Here is a 14,965-nt window from a genome sequence, read left to right as displayed (position 1 = left end):
TTTTTTTTGATGTAGTAAATATAAATTGATATCGTTCTAAAGGGAGAATATGCAAAAAACAAAGCAAAACAAAACAAAATGTAACACCCAAACAACTAGGAAGAAATAAATAATTATACAACTAGAAAAAGTTAGTGGAGCAGCTGTGTAAATAATATGAACAATGTTAAAGAATAAAAGGAAACTTCCAGAGCCACTTGGGATGAGGAGGGAGCCTAAAACCACTGACTGCTCTAACTAGGTCTTGCTCATTGGTGTGCCTGTTTTTACTGCCAACTCCAAGTCTGTATTTTCTTGAAAGGCACCGGAAGAAGAGAAGGAAAACGAGGTTATCCTATAAAATAATCTACGACTATTTGGTAAGGGCACAGAAATAGAGAATGAAGCAATGGTTTAATATTAGGACTAGAAGCTTCATGAAGTAAGTCATTAGCTGAACATTTACTTCATTCATCATTCCACAGCAAATGTTGAATTGTGTTGAAGTCAATGAAAAGCTTTCACAGTTTGGCTGCAGGCTTTGCTGAATGACACCACTTGTCCATGGAAATGCTTTGAACCTCAAACACCAAGCTATGTTTGTGCACAAGGACCTCCACACTTGCAAGCTAGCGAGGTAAGAAAGGCGTCTTCTAATGTCCTGGGGGTAAGGGATGTGTGGTTTTGGACCTAGTGGGTGAGTTCTCCATTCTTAATCTGAATTTTGTAACACTTTTCAAGGACTTGAAGATAGAGTAGGATCAGCAGAGAATAAAAACTAAATCAATCCACATGTTCCTGTTGTTGCTTAGAAGTTACATATAGTAAGCCAGTACTATAAAATACCCTGGTTTAGTCTAACTAGATATCTGCTCCTTGCATGTCTCAGGATGTCAGTTAAGTTTTTGAGACCTTACTAAAAGACAGGGTGCTGGGAAGAAACTATTAACTAAATCCTAATGATTATTATTTGTCAGGTCCTTACTCTCTAAATGAATGCAAGACTTCGAAAAGGAGCCAGGGATGCTCCCTCTGGACAGGAGCTACATATTTCTCTGCAGAGACTCAACGCAAAAAGTTGAGGTCATGCTGCTTTGCAGACATCAGCATACTTTGATCACCACAGAGAACAGAGCTACCTCTAGTGCTCAGGATTCTCCACATTGATTTACTCTGATACCTATGATATTACTGTGTACAAGAGATGGGATATTTTGCGATGCTGATTCCAGTCCACAATGTGACCTGCATGAAGACCACAAGTAACTAATTTTCCATTAGTGTAAGAGCAGTTCCTATATGGAGAAGGACCAAGCTGCATGCAGACTGGATGTAAAAGGTGTAGAAAGGCTGGGGAATTCATTAACAGTTCTCTTGGCAATCACATCCCTTACCATCCTCCTGCCTTTCCAGCAAGGGCTTTACAGCAGGAAACACACCTCTCAGCCCTGCCCAAATTTTGCAATGATAGCCAGGGTTGTTATTAAACAAGAAGACTGAGCTGACACTGCTCCTCAGCTCATTGCAGCATCTACTCAGCACAGTACAACAGCTCTGCCATGTACTCAAGCTCACATATTGCCAGTCCCTAACCAACACAAACTGAGGTGCACCCTGCTGTTAACTTGGCAAAACAACGTAACCTACACAAATGTATACAAAAATTGTTTTGCTGTCCTGCCGCAGCCATGATTATTGCTGGTATGTGCTAAGCACCATGAGCCACTGTTGGGCTAGAAGTTGTGCAAGACCAAAGTTACTAGCTCATGGGTCTGACTTACTTAAACTGGCAAGGAGCCAAAGCTCTGCTGTAGATCTGCTGGAAGGCAGAAAAGAAACCTGGTGAAGAACGGTCTGAAAAGACTCCCTTTGTGCCAGTATGCTAAGTAGAAAGTCACTGACGAATACACATGGGTCAGATCCAAACTCTGTTTAACACTATGGGAATATTTGTGGTGACTATGACGGCCTTTGCTGCAGCCCATGGGCTCTGACCTTCTGCATCCTGTGCAGCTGTACAGTCATCTCTGTGAAAGCTCACATGTTATAAGCATGAAATTACCTGTAAGCTCTCTCAAACAGATTTGTGTCAGTGACATGAACAAATCAAGGTACACGACAAAAGAGACAGGATCTGATACCTCTACAAGGTAAGTCCATTTGTTATGGACAGGGTTACTTTAGAGAACTCTGTAAACAGCAAGAAAAGGGAAATAACACCACTTGGGGAAAATCTTCAGGCCAATGAATCCAGAGGGGTTTAACCATTGATGTCAGCGAGACAAATATTGACATTACATAAAGCACATGGAAGTTATGGAATACAAAGCCTTTTAGAAATAAGTCCAAGCTCACTAATTGTTTTCCACCAGATTCGTAGTTCCCAGCACAGGACCCCATCCGCTGACACAGCTGTTGTTTTCAACCTGGCATCTTCCTTCTGCTATTCTTATTTTTGCATATAGGTGGCTGCAAAATTACTATGCCATCTCCTTCAGCAGTCAGAAGGGCTCATACTGGGTGAAGGCACGTGTTTGGAAATTGGTGCCTAGGAACTGAATATCCCTGTTTGAATTCTTTCACTGCTATGAAACATGTGAAGCCTGCCTGGTGCCTACTCAGTCCTCTGAACAAGGGCCATGGGGAGAAGAAAGCCAATGCAAACTGTGCTCCAGCAGGACTGGACTTTTAGAGGGTTTCTAAGGAAAGGCCATCCGGCACAAATTAAAGCAGGCTTGTGGGTCCTGGCCCTCACCAGCCGCACTGGCACTGCCACAACACATGTATTCAAGGATGGTCATGCTCTCTTTGACTTTGAGGTTGTACTGCTGACCCAGTGCCTGGGCCACCCTTGGTGAGCTTGCAAAGCATTTGCTGTCAGTCATGCTCCCATGTCCCACATCCTAGGTTCACCAGGATGTGGGCAAACTCTACTGCTACTTTTATACAACTGATTGACTGCGAGCCATATCCTTCCCTGAATTTCATCACAATTTTCTCTGGTTAGTAGATGCTTTATTGCTGTTATTATGAAGTGCAGTTGCTGTATTATGTCAGATAATAGTCATGTTGAGGTTGGGGTTTTTTTCAGTCTCTTTTGCCAAGTCTGAGTTACTTGCTTCCTGACTGAGTTGATTCACTACCTTAATTTTTAGAATATATTGTTTTAGTAGCTTCATGATTTTATGTGTGTTCATGAAAACAAGCAAAAATGAATTCTAACTGAAATCTATCTATCTGTCTACCTATCTATCTATCTATCTAAATGTGTGTGTAGAATAAGTAGATATCTATTCAATAAGGCAATAGTGGTCTTCGAATTTAATTACAACCAGAGTTTTAATTACTTGGTGCTCTAAATCACTGTCCCATCCTGCATCTAGGAGAGTTACAGCGAGAAAAATCACCTCCATGTAGCTTTTACCTGATAGTAGCATTTCTATGATTGCAAGATCTGGCAGAAGAGTCAAACACCACATTTTTCCAAAGGTATGTAAAGCATGCAGAGCTGACGGAGAGATTAGCAAGTTTTCTGTGGAAGAAGCATACATCTGCTAGGGTGAGGAGAGCCTTCACTGATGTGCCACTTGTAGACGCACATGAACTCTGTAATAGGTGTGGTGCTCTTTCTCAACAACTGCAATCTTTTCATTGTACCCCTTTTGCTGAATTCAGATAAAAGCACTGAATTGTCAACAAATCTAATATCTGTTGGTGTCCCACTTGAAAGGGTCAAATGAAATCTCACACCAGAGAACAAAAAACCTGAAGCTCCCTAGTGAGTATGGGTGGCAATATGCCAAGAGAGAGGGGAAGAGAGGTAGCATCTCTGGTGCCTCAGCAGAGCAATGATGTCAAGAAGCATGAAAAGCACTCTCCAGGCTTGCACACAGCCATACGGCAAGAGGCAGAATAGCATGGCAACCAGACGTGAGCTGTGAAATCACCTCCCTTCTGAGTTGCTGGGGCAAATCCTTCTCCTTTGAGACTGCAAGAGACCAGGTGCAGCTATTTGGGGTTGCTGTCTCATGGTGGAGAAGGTCAAGAGACAGGGGTGTTCAGGCTGGAGTGGGACCCCACTGCAGAGGAGGAACAGCCTCTTGCTGACTTCATGGTATTATTTCCAGTATTTCCAATACTGGCAGTATTTCCAATGTAGCTGGCTCTGCAGGGAGTAAACGTTCAGGAAGCTGAAGAGGAAGAGAAGATGGAAACTTTCCTCTCTTAAGTCTGTCTCCAGTCAGGCTTTGCTCAGGATGTTGGTTGGAGACTCTATGCCATACTGAGAGAAGGACTTACACAAAGGCACAATGACAGCACCAAACCATTAGAAAAATATATGTGCACCTTCAGCAGAGTTGCAGTGTACATTACTGTGTTAAAGACATTTCAGCCATTACACCAAATGCAGAGTCTATAGATTTTTAGCAGCCGAAGGGGAAGCAGGTGTATATTTAGCCCATTCAGATGTGCACTTAGTACTGGTAAATATTTTGCTAGGTCAGAGCTTCTGTGTGCTAACAAACCACACATGCCAAAGTGTCCATTTCCCAGGAGCCTGTGCTTTGCGCATTCTCTCAAGCCTCTGCAGTTCAGTGCAAGGTGTTTGTCTTGTGCTAACCATTTCTCCTTTCTAGTGTCAGTGCAGAGGCAGCTCCCCCTCTGCTGCAGAAAACAAGTTATCCTGCTACTGGCAGGTTGTAGCCCAGCTCACCAGGGACAATGTCCTTGTGAAATGCTTCCTGATAACTTCTTAGATCCCAAGTCTGGAACAAAAGTCACAGAGTAGTTAAGAGACCAGATTTGATTAGAAACAGCATCATCTTAATCTTCCAAGTTAAAGCTATTAGGTACTATAAGCACTTCTTCGTGTTGTTTGCACAGGCTGTGGAATAATAACACCTAGAGAACTGCCACACTATAAATTCAGGGAAAACCTGTTGCCTGTTGAGGGCAGGGGATGGGAAGTTAAGGCACAAAGAAGGAAGCACTCTAATGAGCAAACATGTAGCAGCCCATCGCTAACACCCTCTTCCCGTATCAGCAATTGGACACAGTTGTGAGAATAAAAGGGACCTTGGGTGCAAATGACTTAGGGCAGCATAAATATGTATTATGAATTTTAGTCTCAGACGTAATTAAATGCCATTTGTGAGATCTATGCTTGTTTTTCATCTCATTTGAGTTTTACAGAATGAATTAACTAACAAATGTGCCTCCGATTCTACCATAACAAATCATTTCTCAGAATGGTTTCCTCCAAGCGGCAGCGAGTGACTGGGGGGAGTGACCTTCTGCTGCGAAGTTGTCACGTTCCAGCAGAGCCCTGAGTGGCAATGACAGCCTCAGTAATGGGGAGCCCGGAGTGGCCTGGTAGTCTTGTTGATAACTTGTTAATTTATTTAGTGCAGTGGTGCAGAGGCAAAGATCTGAAGTAAAGGGTTGGGTGAGCTGAGCCTCGGGGTTGGAATATGTGAATATTCTGGTTTGGAGACAAAAAAAATAGATTCTTGCTCATTGTCACTAAATGAGGTTGGGGATGGGTGCCACTGGCAAGCAAATAGGCAAACGTTTGTACCAAAGCAGCTTTCATTTAAGAAAATGCACAGCAAATATATGGTCAGCATATGCATAGTTTGGGTAACAGAGCAGTAAGAGCTTCTCTCCTGGTCATGTGGAAGCACATTTAGGGTACACCAAGTGACTCATTCTGAGCTGGGAGAGTCATAGGAGGAGAAATAAATGGTTTATTTGCCTTTGACAGGCAAAAGGGAGAAAGAGTTAAAGACCATAGGTGAAGAAATCCTTTAATTGCAGTTTAACTGTCTTGAAAAGTTGTCTCACTCTGTTCCTGACATTAAAGCAAAGGTCCTTATACTTAGCCAATTATTATAGCAAGTGGATGGATTTGTTAGCCATGACTTAGCTATAGCTTCTGAAGTGTGAAGTGGTCAGAAATTTGTGGGCGATGCACACTTTAAAGGATCTGACGTCTTCTCCAAGTGACAAACTCCTTCCAGACACCAGATCCATTGGAAAAATGACACAAAATGGTACCCAAATATCAAAGTATTAATTTTCCCGTATGTGTTGTCTCTAGCAGAAAGCCTTCTGCAGCTGTGTACTACATGCTGCATAATTCATAAGTTTATGGAAGTTGTTCACCATATCAGGTTAATGAAAATATGCCACAAATACTCCAAAGAGAGTGGGAAAGCAACACTGGCAAACTGGTAAGTCAAAAAAATAAACCTGATAAGGGTTGTCCTCTCCACAGCTCTGCAGACTTTATCCTTAAAATATCTTAAAGAAGATGTGGTAGAAAGTATTTAACAAATAACATGTTGTCATTTGAAAAACAAAAGCAGATGGTGGTATTGATGTATCCAGTGACTTAAACATAATGCTGTGTGTCTGCAGGAAAACAATAACCCCCACACAACACAATCCTGCAAACCTTAAGGCATGTACATTGAGGAGTTCTCTTATGAAGGAGAGGAAATAAACAGCACCCTAAGGTCAGTTATCAGTAGGAGCACTGGTGGCAAGCTTTGGATCTCAACCATGAGTACAGCCATTCTCATGGCAGGCTGAGGAGGAAAAGCCAGTTTTCCTCTTGCCCAGTGTGGGCAGTGCTCTGGGCTCCCTGCGTCACCCCGAGCTCCAGTCACACTGTCCACGTGTGCTGCCTCAGAGGTTCAGGAAGCCTGTTCTGTCACACATCTTTTTGCTCTTTGAAGGCCCCAGATGTTTTGCTGCAGCTGAGCTGTGTCCTGCAGCTTCTGGAGGATTTGGAGCGTGCGCAGGACACCTCTGGTCTTGACCTTGGTACATGACTGTGTATAAGGGATTTCCCACGAACATTTATTATCACTGGTACCATAGTCAACAGTTGGCTGGGTAACTGAGCAAATTTACTTGAACTCTTTATTTCTCAGGTCTTATTTTTCTAGGGCAGGCAATAAATCAATGACAGGAAAAGTACTCACCAGGCAGAAATTGGGTAGCTCCATGACTTAATCAGCACTGATTAATGCCAGTCGGGAATCTATCTCTGCATTTCTTTGGAATACATTTTGGAAAGTCTAGTAGTTCCTAGCGGATCTTTGCATGAAAAATTAAATTACTTTATTATTCCTGTCTCTCCTTAACTAGCAAGCTCCTTGAGGCTCACATCATCTTTCCATGTAGGTATGTGCGGGTGCTACATGGACCAGTGCTCCCTTGGGAGATGAAGCCAGATGATCACTGGTCTGGGTGACAGGCACAGGAAAGGCACAGCAGCTGCAGCCAGATAAGACTCTTCTCTTCCTCTCTGGCTGTAACAAACTGGAAACACCAAAGGTACGTCAGAGAGAAGCAGCCAGAGGTAGGGATGGGGGCTGGAGCTGCGTCAGAAACAGCCCTTCTTCTGCAGGGGTGGAAGAGGAGCCATGACTCCTGAGGAAGGTCAAGGCCAGCCAGCAAACAAGCCGGGCAAGAAAACCCCAGACGGATAAACAATCCAGACATCTGGTGAGATCCCGGCATCGCTGCAATCAGTGAGGTTTTGGCACCAACTTTGACACTGCCAGGATTTCCCTTGTAATTAGCAGCGTGCAGCCTGTCTGGGGAGGATGTTCTCTCCGGAAAGCTGCTGGAACTGGGCTCTGAATGGAGCTTAATCTCTGTGAAGCAAAGAATAAACTTAGTCAGTCTCTGCCCCCCGAGTATGAGAAAAACGTTAACTTGAACTCAACAAATATAAGATGTTACCGATAGCTCTGACTGATGTCTGGTTTGGTTGCTGCCAAGATGTTTTTAAGGTGTTCACAGTGGATACTGAACAGCCTCCCAGCACAGCACTGGAACACACTGGGAGCATCCATGAGAAGGGAGTAAGAGCTTGATGTACGGCCAGGGGCGAGTAAACCTCTGAGCATGCAGAAGTGTTTGCATACCCTTCTTCAGCACCAGCAAGATAGGCAGGCACATATGAGCTAGGCAAATTAAAACAGTGTATGATATAAGACTTACACTGGTGGACCATCAACAGTAATAGATAATTCAGTTTCTACATGATCCACCCACACACATAAGCAAAACTCCTCCACAATAGGTTTTTTTCTTTAAAAAGAAAGAAAAAAATTAATCTGTGTTGTTAAAGACCTCAGCTACCTGTATTTGAAGATCGTTGTCTGAAAAGATGAAAAACATACATTTTCATTTCATTTCAGATTAGCATGGTAAACAGCTAGATCTGTTCTTTCAAGTGGAGCATTCAGTTCCATTTGTTAGCTCTGTTGCTGATATTTCACCTCTTTAATTTACTTAACATAGTTTGACAAGAAATTCTCAGTGAGATAATGTATCTACATGAAAGACTGGCTTGGGGAATAAGTCTAGAGGTTTCAGTTGGACAGAATCAATTATTTATGTCTTTGTCATTTTGGTCTGCCTCCATTCCACAGAAAGCCCTTAGAAGAGCAACCCAACCGGCTGAACCTTTTTGATAGAAAAATATATTCTCTTTTTAGAAGAAATAAATTTGTAACATTAGTGTAAATCAGGATTGCACCCACTTGTGGCAAACAAAAAAACAAATCAGGGTGATGGAAGCTATTACACCACCTTCTCCCCAGCCAGGCAGGATGGCCACTGCTGCAAGAAGCTCCCAGTGCAAGGTGAATTAGCAAATGCTCTTGTTGCCTTCTGCCACACAAAATTAGACAAACCTCTATACATTCTATACACAGAAGTCAGATTTATTTCTCCTGAACAACACAGTAGAAATTATCCTTACACAGTAACCAGCTGGTGCAGGGAGTTTCTGAAGCTGAATTAAGGCAAGTGATGGAGGACACCTACATTCTTCAATAGATATCAGAAAGAAAAATTGCTTACCTAGTCTGGATGGCTCAAATACATAAAACAGAGCAGTTTCACATACAGTCCATGCCAGCTCTAATGAGCACTCATACCCTGAAGAGACCTAAGTCCCTGGAGTTTGCTATGTTTCAGCAGCATATGATGGGACCATGCCTGACATTAATCTAAAAGCCAGCACATGCGTTGTAACCAAGGGCTGACAGGCTGCAGGTACAGCCGTGTAGCTCCGGCTCCTGTCTCAGTGTTGCAATAAGCGATGATGGGACGTTTTACGACCTGAGAGCGCTTTGTCAGAGGCCAATGAGAAAGGATGAAGAATATTAAAAAAGGCATAAAAAAATAAATAATTATGATGGAGAAATCAGAGGGAACAGGCATGGCATTTTAGCAGTAAATAGAGAAACTAAAGAATACTAAAGACTTACCCAAAGAAAAAGCCTGGCCTTCATGATGGTCCTGTAGGAGCCCAGGTGAAATCTTGCCCTCACTTTGATGATGGAGGATCAGGTCCTTGGCAGACGGGGAAAGTTTGAGCATAACGAAAAGAATGTACTGCAAAGTGAAGGAAAATAAGTGAGCAGTCCTGTACAAAAATAACGATTCAGTAGCTAGTAGGCAATATTGTCATTTCTGCACACATCCAAGAACTTAAGTGACCCACTACTCTGAGGATCTGCTCCATTAATAATAAGAAAGAGCAATTTAAACTATGGCTTTTTCATTGTGTTTAATACAGGTTTGGGGAATACGTTATCAAAGGCTCCAATTCTGGCCAAAGTCCACAGGCATCATCACCTGTGGTCAGGCCCTGGATAGAAAGATCAGAGCTATCTTTGCGTAGCCCTACCACCAAAAACAGATCAATCAGAAGTAACTCAAAAGGAAATAGTCTACAGGGAACAGATGAAGATGCATTTAGAGGAAATAATCCCCATTCAGGATGCCATTATTAAAAGAGAGAGATAACTATCAGAGCTAAGATATGTCAGGGCAACCTCGTTGACATGGGACTGGAGAACTTCTGCTGTAAAAGCAGAGAAACTAGGTCAGTGCTTTTTGAAGAGAGGAAAGCTCAGGCTGGACATCATTATTTTATATATGATTCTAAGGGGAACAGCTAGGAGAGATGTCAGAAAACTAGTGTCAAATACAAGAACAAATGGACGGGCTCTAAGAAAGGGAAAGGAACAGAAACGAAAGGAGGCTGAGCTCACGGGAAATAAGCATTTCTGTACACACTAAGTAGTTGATGCAAGGACTGGGTTACAGAAATGGCTAATAGGAGCAACCGATAAGGGTTTGGGAAAGGAAAAGCTTTGTGGGGTACAGTCACCTGAGAGCAGACAAATCTGCCCCTTGATCTTGGTATGTCCCTACAATTGCCCAAGTTTCAATCTCAAAATTATTTCAAAACTCACATAAAGTAAATCTCTGTGCAAGCACAATAGGTTGAAGTGACAATTCAGTTTAGCACTTGAAGATAAACCACAGAAGAACATTTGCCTTCTAATTTTATTAATATAAATGTAATTACAAGGTCTAATTCCAATTCAAATGTTAACTTATAAGGGCTGGTGGAGGTAGCAGCCTGCAGAGACAGAGATGATGCTGGAATCCCTGATCCTTACATTTGATCAATAGTTCAGTGTTAATAGACTTTATATATGAGTTGGAGCATATGGTTTGAAAATGAGCCTAATGATTAGGTTGCATGTGTATAGACACTTCTCTAAACACTAGAATATTTGCATGTTGCAGTTGTCTCTAAAGAAGAAAGAAAAGCCTCTCTGTGGTGGTGTAACAGATTAGAAGACTCTTTACTTCAACAACAACAAAAAAAAGCAGAATGTTAACTACCATTCAAGTGCAAGCACAACTTCCAGAATGTGTTGCTTTAAACACAAATGAAACCAAACCTCTTTGTCCTGAGTATCTAAGATGTACACCAGTCACTAGGAAGAAAAAAAGAAGTAGATTGAGGTAATAGCCTGGGGTGAGGGGAATTTGAAGAGAGAGGAGAATCAGTGGTCTGTGTGGTCTAGGGCTCTTTCAGTGCATTTTCTTATATCCTCTGAATGTAAAGGCAAAACTTCATCTGGCAGAAATAAGCATGACATTATTGAAGCTGATAGAGCTAAGCTATGGATCTGGTCCCAGATATGTATTCTAATACATATAAAGAAGAAAACAGGAAAAAAGGTAGCATAAACATAATAGACCCAATAGTCCCAACAGACCCATTGAATATGAGTCAAATTCTGAGATCCTGTAAAAAGCCAAATGCCAGACCTGTTCCCTGGGAATAGTCTTTGTTTAGAATAATATTTTTTTTCTACTGTATAACCTTAGTCTGAGTAATGCCACAAAACTTCCTCGCTTCTAGCCCAGTGGTTAAACAGGAAAGATTTGGAAGTGAAAGTGTGAGAAAGAAAGAGTTCAAGCATGCAGTAGCTCTGTCCCCTTCCATTCTGCTCAGTGATAGAAAAATGTACTCACACCTTCCGGAGCATAAAGATCCATGGCACTGAGATGCTCAGAAATTTGGAGTTCAACAGAGGATTCCATACACACATATTGAAAACTTTCACAGTACCCTCAGATCAATTTTGAACCGCCAGGATATGATACTGAGATGAACTGGCCCATCTCAACCGTTAGAGGCAATGAGACATTGATGTTGACAGGGAACCAAAATTTGTCATGATGCTGGAAAAGAGCAAGGATCACAGGGGTGAGTGATACTGATCAAAACAGATGAAAGTCAGGAACCATTGTGCAGGAGATGCAAACTCACACACATACATCAGTGATCTGAAGCCATCAGTTAATATGCTGTCTATTAAAATTTGCTCAAATGCAGCACCTGTCATAGCATGTACAGGAAAAGTGTTAGGTCAATTTTACACAAGAAGAGTGAGGTGCAGTAGGAGAGGAGCTAACCCTAGCTGGCTGAGAGCGGGTAGCCTAAGCAGTGTTACCTGTGCACTTTGTCTTCTCCTCAGCACCAAAACACAGAGGTTTTTGCACTATTTCGACTTTAGTTTTAGCACAGTGTGATCATTTCTCACAATCTTGGTAATATTTGAATGTCTGGCATGCTTTAATATTTGTCTTATAGCAGTACTCTGCTAGGAAGGGGGATGCAATGCTTGTGTTTTACTGATTGCTAGTAGAGATGAGATTGGAAATGGGTTTCCTATAGCTAGAGCTTTCCTATAGCTTGGGGCTCTCACCATCCCATTGCACCCTCGTGGATCAGTGCTCGCAGGAGAACAAACAGCAGCATCCTGGCAGCACAGCAGCCACAAGCCCAGTACTGCTGTGCTAACACTCTGCTGATGTTTGGGTAGCATATGTAACAGTGGTATCACGAATACTTTAAGATAGAAAATACGATGGCCAATGAATTTTCACCTCTCACTGGGTGTTTCAAACAACATGCCATTACTATAGCAGCTAGCCACTCTGTGGGAAGAGCTTTTCTATCTGATTCATATACAGGCTATCACAAAAGATTATTTGCATTATTGTGTGTCCTTAAGCAATGGGAAAGCAGCAGATTTGTATTTCAGGCAGTCCCGAATGTCATTGTTATTGTCCATGCCATTGTTGTCTATCTTAATCTGAACTTTGAAAGCTCACTGCATATCAGATAGTTTCAGAGCAAGCCCATGTTCTTAATAAGTAAATGAAGTTACTGTTACTTTAGTTTATTCTAAGTGTTAAACACAGCATGGGATCTAACCTGGAATAGTCATCTTGAGAATATTGCGGTGGAAAGTAGAGCATAGGATTTAACATTGGAAATTAGAAGTTGATCCTACTTCTTATACAAAATTGAGATTGACAAAATTGAGGTTTATCTACATAAACCTTTAAACAAAGATGTGGCTCTGAATCAAAATTAGGGAACTGGAGAAATGAAGTTGAGGACTTTGTTCTCTTAAAGGAAACTTGTCCAGCAAGACTGTCAGCAGCAAGAGCTGCCACAGCAGAGATCTGAACACAGATGTTAATGGAGTTAGTTCTTTTTCTGGAGGTTAATTTTTAATAAATCAGGACTGCTTAAAAATTACAATTATTGATTACTTAAATTTATACATGGACCTTGGTCCTCTTAGTCCTGAAGAGTCTGTACACCAAATTGGTCTGAATGACCAACTGAAAGAAAAATCCCTCTATCATTAGTTAATTAACTGTTGCTCAAATTGGATCAAATGATAGCAATGGTTTTGGAGCTCTGTTTCCCACGAGTACAAATAAATGGGTTTTTTTGCAAGCCTCTCTCTGCACTCAGATTCCATAAAGCAGCCTGTTCTGTGTCTGACTATAAAGGATAATATGCCCATTTCCAAAATGCAATCCTCAAACAGCAGAGTAAGATAGTTTGAAAGTAGCTTATGGGTCCAGAAGTCCAACAGCAAAATGCACAAAGCTGACTTGCACAGCTGTACAAGCAATCTTCAGACTTATATGAGAGTTAACAGAACAAGGCTTAAGACTGAAAGAGAAACACTCAGCACATAAACCAGGAGTATCCAGGAGATACTGCTGCAGCTGTATGCCTGATTCACATCACACCAGCTCACTGTGTGCCAGATCTAATGTGGGAGCAGTGAGGATCAGGCCCTTTGCATAGGGAGGAGAACCAGCTGGAAGAGGGAAAAGAGACGACTTCCAAGGCAATGTGGTACCAAACACAGGGGGCTGGAGGAAAGTGGAATATGAAATGAAGGGGCACCATGTTGGCATGAAGTGATACGCTGTCACAGGCTGCTCCCAAGCTGATCCTGCACTTAAAAATAGATTGACATTTATCCAGGGGGCGAGTTTGTTATTCTGTAACTACAGCATTTTCTATTATGTTTGATAAGGGAAAGAAGATTGGATCTTGGTCAGAAGTATAAAAATTCATCTCCTAGCAGGGGATAATAGCAGAAGAACAGGGGCAGACAACAACTGCGGATTTAAAAGAGTTCAGCGCAGTCCCTGGCAAGGAAGACACATTCGGTGCTGAGCCGAGTTGCTGCCCCATGCTCGCAGCCAGAACAGCCCTGTGGCACTCAAGGGCATAGGCAGCAACACTGCCCAGCTCCTCTCCCCTCCCTAACTATCCCTCTTGAGTCACTCTAGGCAATTCTCCTGTAAGTCAACTTACTGTCACACAGAAAGCCATTAGAGCAAGACAGACAGGGCTAACACACCAGTAAGGCCCTGATCCAGTGGAAGTATTGGGGTGGAATTTGGATTAGGACTGTAGCATGCTTAGGACTGTAGCATGCTGTGCACTGTGCAAAGGAGGTGTTTGTTAGCTGTCGGGGTGCGTGTATGAGTGTGTGCATGTGCACACACACGTATGTGCAACATATCCCTAGATGGATGTGAAGATTATATGTACTGCCTGGCTCTTGCAATTGCACATTAGGTAGCGTAAAACCCTTAACTTTCTGCAAAAAAATCCAAAGCTCTTTTGTTTCATTGTGTAACTGTTGATCTAAAATGGAAGTTCTTGTTTTCTAATTCACGAAGCTTAAAAGATCGCTCATTTTATATTAAAATGATAGCCTTTGCAAGAGACCTTCAATCTAATTAAAGCCAGGAGATTAGCATCCCTTAGAATATTTGTGAAGCCTGCGATGCGAAGTTAATGAAATGTGTACACTTTTATAAAGCTTTAATTTTTAATGAAATAATTCAGGACATGAACCCTGCTCCTCTGCCTTTGTCCAAAATGGGGGCTGTTTACAAACAACACAAAGTTCTGGGGTGAGGAAAACAGAGGACAAAATAATCAAAAGGCTTCTTCATACCTGCTGCGAGCCTCTCTTATCTCTGCTATTAAGCCTAGGAATTTAAGTATTCCTGACTAATAATAGTGAATGAGAATATGATTTTGGAGTGGCAGTCATTTCTTAAAGTTATGGATATGTGTGTGTGTATTTATATATATAGTATTTCAAATGTATCCTTTATTTATATATATGAATGTATATATATGTACCTATTAAATAAAATATACAGCTATATATAAAAACAGAGACTGCTAAGAAACCTTAAATAAAGCAAACAAGGCTAAAGAGAAGCCAGTGTGGCAAGGGAACGTCTTGTATTTGGAGAA

General features: G+C 41.9%; 1 long non-coding RNA gene across 1 annotated transcript; it reads right to left on the bottom strand.

Moving 5' to 3' along the window:
- Window positions 1-5,482: 5,482 nt before the first annotated feature.
- On the bottom strand, window positions 5,483-9,304 carry LOC136018226 (uncharacterized). Its single transcript, XR_010614307.1, has 2 exons — window positions 9,273-9,304; window positions 5,483-7,646 (listed from the first exon to the last, which is right to left on the bottom strand). It is a non-coding gene; the product is annotated as an uncharacterized LOC136018226 (long non-coding RNA).
- Between the last annotated feature and the right edge of the window lie 5,661 nt (window positions 9,305-14,965).

The sequence above is a fragment of the Lathamus discolor genome, chromosome 7 (genome assembly GCF_037157495.1).
Source record: "Lathamus discolor isolate bLatDis1 chromosome 7, bLatDis1.hap1, whole genome shotgun sequence".
In the NCBI taxonomy this organism is placed as follows: Eukaryota; Metazoa; Chordata; class Aves; order Psittaciformes; family Psittacidae; genus Lathamus; species Lathamus discolor.
Note: the sequence above shows the minus strand (reverse complement) of the source record. Positions and strands in the feature narration are given on the sequence as shown.